This window comes from Cryptomeria japonica, chromosome 1, assembly GCF_030272615.1.
Source record: "Cryptomeria japonica chromosome 1, Sugi_1.0, whole genome shotgun sequence".
NCBI lineage: Eukaryota > Viridiplantae > Streptophyta > Pinopsida > Cupressales > Cupressaceae > Cryptomeria > Cryptomeria japonica.
This window is the reverse complement of record NC_081405.1, coordinates 496,018,912-496,025,121: the sequence shown is the minus strand read 5'-3', so window position 1 is coordinate 496,025,121 and position 6,210 is coordinate 496,018,912.

Below are 6,210 nucleotides of genomic sequence, written 5' to 3'. Positions count from 1 at the left end.
CACATAACATCACTTAAGAAATGTAGTGAGCACACAACAACATTAAGTTTTATGAACATAGAATAATGCACTCAAGCTATTCAAACAATTATGCAAGCAGAATACAATAAATCATTACTACTAACTCCCTAGGGTGTCTCAATGCCATTACTTAATCTACCTACATAAGCAATAAGAATTTACTTTCTTCCAGATAAATACCTCATAATCCTAATCATTATACATACATAGGTGCAACATAGAAATACCTAACACTCATGATATGCAACCCACTTAATCTTTCATTTAATATGAGATTCTATCTTTCAATGTATAGTTATTTCCCTTTTTCTCTTAGGTTCATTTTATACACCAGGTCCAAATGTTCCTATTACCATCAACCAACCTTTGACTTATTAACATCACCATTCACATACCAAGATTAACCCTTGCATTGCATTAACACAATTTCCATTCACGTTTAACTTCCACATAATCATTTATGATTCTATGCTCCTAGCATGCTTATTACTTCATCATGATTCCCAATGTACATAAGGCAATATTCACAAAGTCTTCCTAAATATTTAACCCATAGCTCATTTAATACTCCTAAAATCTCTTACACTATATCAATTAACCAAGAATCATCTTATTACAAATTAAGTAACTACACGAATTCATCTCAACACAAACTAAGATACAATATCCTAATTCCATAACAACTAATAGCATCCACCAAATGGAGATAAAATCTTAAACCATAACATGTAGTATAATCGAATTCTTTCCTAAAAGACAAGCATTCATTTTACCATCTACCCATACACGTCTAGTAATTTCCATTCATAAGATTAGTAATTCATTCATTACTAACATCCATACAATATTTTCATAAGGAACATTCAACTACATCCCAAGCATTATAAGATTTCAATCCAACCACTAGATCACTGTCTATGAAGTATGATACTATAATTTTGAATTCTTAAGTCACAACTCATAAACATGTCCTAAGATTTTTTCCAATATTACTCATACTCATAAATTCTACCGAGGCATAACATTTCTTCCACTTAATGCATTAGTTAAAGACATCATTTAAGTCTAATACCATTATCATAGCATTTATACTATTTCCTTTTAACATGCCTTATCAAGAATACAAAATGCATCATTTAATTCCAAACCACAATACTTATCCACATCTCATGCATCAATTTCATTTAATGTAAATGTGTTACAATACAACTCAAGGTTCATCATTATAATCATATACCATAACCAAAAGCTATCACTGTAACTAGAATAACATAATCATTCCTTATAAGCATGATTTATTTTACAATCATTACATAAGAATTCCATTACATAAATCACATCATCATCTACATTCTTTTTGCACTTATTATCCATGAACTATGTGAAGAAGCATCCTCATCCACGCAAGAAGAATCCAAAGATAGGAACATCCCAATGGTTTAAAAGCACCAACCACCTGACCATGTGGAACCAAAGGAACCACCCCTTGTGCAAGGAGATGACACAAGGTCCCAACACACACTCTACATCTAGGCTGACACTTAAAACAAAAGAGACTAAACAATACAAGGACACTCAAACAAGAACCAATCACAAGATAGCACAAATAGAAAACTGCCAAAGACACACAAATCATCAAGGCATAAATACATCTCAAGAAAAGGACACATGTAGGAGCAGAGTGTCATCACATGCTATCCTCCCCCATAATATTGCCAATACACAACTCTTCATGATGTAACCCCGATAGACATGCGGAGCCATTTCTAACCATGAGAGAATCAAGGGAGATTTGACTTACCGTCTTCACGGCCTTCTCATGGTTATCCTAAAACATCCTCCCTAGGAATCAGCCATGAGGCTCAAACTATTAATTATCTTGTTTAAATGAGATCTAATTACCCATTCCAATTAATTCATTATTAATGTGATCACTTGTTTAAAACAAAGGAAAACCCCCATGTGCTCTAGAAATCTAGACTTCATGCATCCTTACTAGGAATCCTCATGCAAGCCTATCTCTCATGACTTTGGTCATCACATGAAAGCCCACTCCCTCTACCATGCTCCAAAACAACAATAGAAAAGAGGATCCAATTAAAATTCTAAGAAGAGATCCATAACTTCATCATGCGGCCCAACAACACGTAAAACATACAAGAGTAAACCATAGCTAAAGAGCGCAAAGGGCTTACATCCATTACAATGCAAAATGAGCCTCAAAGTGGAAATCCATATCATATAAGAAATATTCCATCAATAAAACATATAAATTTTGTTGTCTCCACAATAATATCATCTTGTTGTCTCCACAACAATAACATCTTGTTATCTCCACAACAATACCATCTTTCCATTGCAACATCTCAATATAAGAAAAGATTCAAATCTTCAACAATAAGCCAAGAATGTTTTCAGCATATAAAACATAAAATCACATCAAACTGATAAATAACAGTAGCTGGAAAATGTCTACAAAAATCCTAAAAAGCCTTTGGAATGAAACCAAACTCAAGAATTCAAATCTGACTGGAAAATAGTGAAAACACCAAAGATAGGTAGAACAATGCTTTTGCATTGAAGTTTAGCGATTTTGCATTACAGGTTAGTGCCTGTGTTTAATAGTTTAGTGCCTATGCAATTAAAGACAACGCTTTTACACAAAGGACCGCACAAATGTATTGAAGGACAACACAAATGCAATGAAGGACAACACAAATGCAATGAAGGACAATCCAAATGCAACGAAGGACAACACAAATGCAATTAAGGACAACACAAATGCAACGAAGGACAACGCATATGCAGAATCAACGCTCTTGCATGAAAGGGCCGAAAAACATAGAACTTTCACCAGAGATTAAAAATCAAACTTAAAACATTAAGCTTCAAAAAATATATACACAGAGCCGCCCAGAAAAATAGATTTAAAGGGCATAAATGAAATAGACAGCGTAAATGCAACGAAGGACAACGCATATTCAGAATCAACGCTCTTGCATGAAAGGGCTGAAAAATACAGAACTTTTGGCAGAGATTAATAATCAAACTTAAAACATTAAGCTTCGAAAAATATATACACATAGTCGCCTAAAAAATAGATTTAAAGGGCATCAATGAAATAAATAATCCCACAAACTATAGAATAAAGCCTTGCAACAAGTTTATGCATTCACATATTTCCTTCCACACTATACAAACTATAGATTTATTTTCCAAGGCTCACACATTAAATCTACAGACATAGAGCATATAGAAAAACTATAAAACAAAATACAAAAAGAAGAATACATCTCCAACCTACAACCCATGTGATGCAAGAAGCTAGAGAAGAGCTCCCCAAATCCATAAGCCAAAACCAACAAGCTCCAGCAACAATCCAAGCCAAAACCCAAAGGAAAAAAATCTTGCAGAGAATAATTCTGCAAAAAAAGAAGCCAACCCCAAACACATAATGGGAATGAAAATAAAAAGCCAAACAATAACCAAAAACACTAGCCTCCATCTTGGCCAATCAAAATATTCTAATCTATAATATATTTTACCAACCCCACCATATAATATAATTTTACCTCCCTTTTCAAATTCAACCAATAAAAGAAGAGGGTAGGTAAGATAAATATAAATCATGCTTTTACAATTGGGTAGGAAAGTTTTATTATTTAATTATAAAATGAATTTATACAACCCACTTAATATAAAAGTCAAACTAATAAATAAAACATGAGCCACGATTAAATAAATTAAATGGGGAAATTAAATTAAATAAACCAAAGGCTCATAAATGAATTAAAGAACCAAATAAACATTAAATACCAAATAAATATTAAACCATAGGTGATTAAATAAATAAATACCAATAAAAGGTCAAGTCACAAATATATATAAACCACAACATAAGCTAAACAATAAATATCAAATCATCATTAGAATAAATAAACATTAAATATCAAGTAATTAAATACCCCAAAAAGGCAAGAATCCAATAAAATAAATTAAACATTAGATAATCAAATAATCAAATTGTTATTAATGAAAATAATTAAAATAAACATTATTAACTATTTAATCTTGCATCAATAATCAAATAATCAATCTCGACATAATATGATTAACCAACCAATACTAACATACTCACAACATAGAAGAAACCAAGCCTACTAACTGACATGGCGACTTGCGCCAAGACATTGACGACTCACAATGAACAACTTAGACCTAGAGTATGTGAGGGGAACTTGTGCCAACTCCAAACCACATACCATTGGGATTTCAAGACATGCTCTGACCTGTGGAGCCAAGTGGAGTCGGTGTCTAGTACCTGCAAATCTCGCATCCACAAAGCAATGATATGACATATATATATATATATATATATAAGTTATAACATACAAGGGTTAGAGAATCACAACGACACATCCCGCTCGCAATGATTGATGTGGCATTGTTTCTATCCCGAAGACAATCATACAACAATCAAACACACCATAAGCTTAACTCATCATAGATAATCATTAAATATGATCAGTACATAAAAACATCATCGAGTGCATGATTAGTATAATTCATGATTATAGTAAGGCATGTAAAATCCTTCAATACTTATGCTCATCAAATCACATGATCAATATAATCTTTTGATAATATATCACATAATAAGTATATAGTGTAATAAATCACATGATCAATAAGGATAGTATCAACATCATATAAATCATCTGAAATAGCCTCTACCCAATAATATCTATCACGCATGAATTAGAAGTCAACTCTAGTCAAAACAAGTCAATTCAAGGGTGGACACTACAATAAGCATATTGTACTATGTCATATTTTATCATTAAACTATTATATCCAACCAAGTTGATGGTTATAGTGAAAGAACAAAGATTGTTGGCAGCAACAATGAAGGAAGACTGAGAGGGGGGGGGTTGAATCAATCTTTGCCAGATCTACTAACTTACACAGTATATCTTCCTAGTGAAAGTATCAGTCCAAGGAAGTAGCAAAACAAGGTAGGCACAAATATAGATCTGATAAACTGCAACAATAACAATGATAAGAAAATTGAAAGCACAACACATAACACCAAGATTTTAACGTGGAAAACCCGATTAAGGGAAAAATGATGGTGGGAACCTACCCACAGTAAGATGATACTCTGCAGTAGTATGTGAAAATGTTACAATGGGGAATGCACATGCATTCAAGCACACTTCCTAGAGCTCACTTCTCAAATACAATGACCCGGAAGGCTACAACCCTCAAGGAAGTCTCATTGACTTACAACAAGATTCAAATTACAATTCATAAGGAATGAACTGAAAGAATAGCATCTCCAAATGCCTGATTATAGTTTTGGTTTAGCACAGATGTCTGCTCAGCAACACCAATCTCTACTCAGTCATAATACTGAAGGATGAATCCTTATACGCATATACACCACTCTTTGATAATGAAGACACACCTCTATATATAAATGACATGACAATATCACCTATTTATACAATTCATCAACCTTGATAACAAGGTCGGCTAAACCCTCAACTCACAATTACAAAATTACATCACACGATACAAAGATCAACCACTAAACCAATATGATGATTTACATGACATAAGATGGACCTAATTCAAATTCACAAATGCTCAACTCTACTGGAAAACACGAAAAGATCAACTGCAACACGCTACACCACCAAAAATACTGCATAACACGAAGAATATCACTGGTTCATGAAAACCACCAAAAACTCGCACAATGATCAATGTGGATCACCAAAACAAATAGGACATGATTAGGAAACAACAGTGAGCATGTTAGAACTATCAGAAACAACTGCACCAACACCGCTTATCAAATCTTCATCGATCAACATTTGAAAGCTACAACCAATCAACAATTGTCATGAAGAAAGATAACGTGCGGAGAACCAAACCACAAACCATATAAAATGAAGATACATAAGACCATCCCAAACAATATCCCAAAATCTCAGCTCAAGATCTAATCACAATGGAATATACCGGAGGAAATACCGAACTCTGCAAAGCACTGATCATATAAACAAATTGCAAAATCGGATCATAAGATCTTCTCAATCTGCAAACAATCTGCGCACACCAGAGAAAATCACAAGAATATGTTGACATCAATGACAACAACATATCCTAGCAAAAACAATGTCC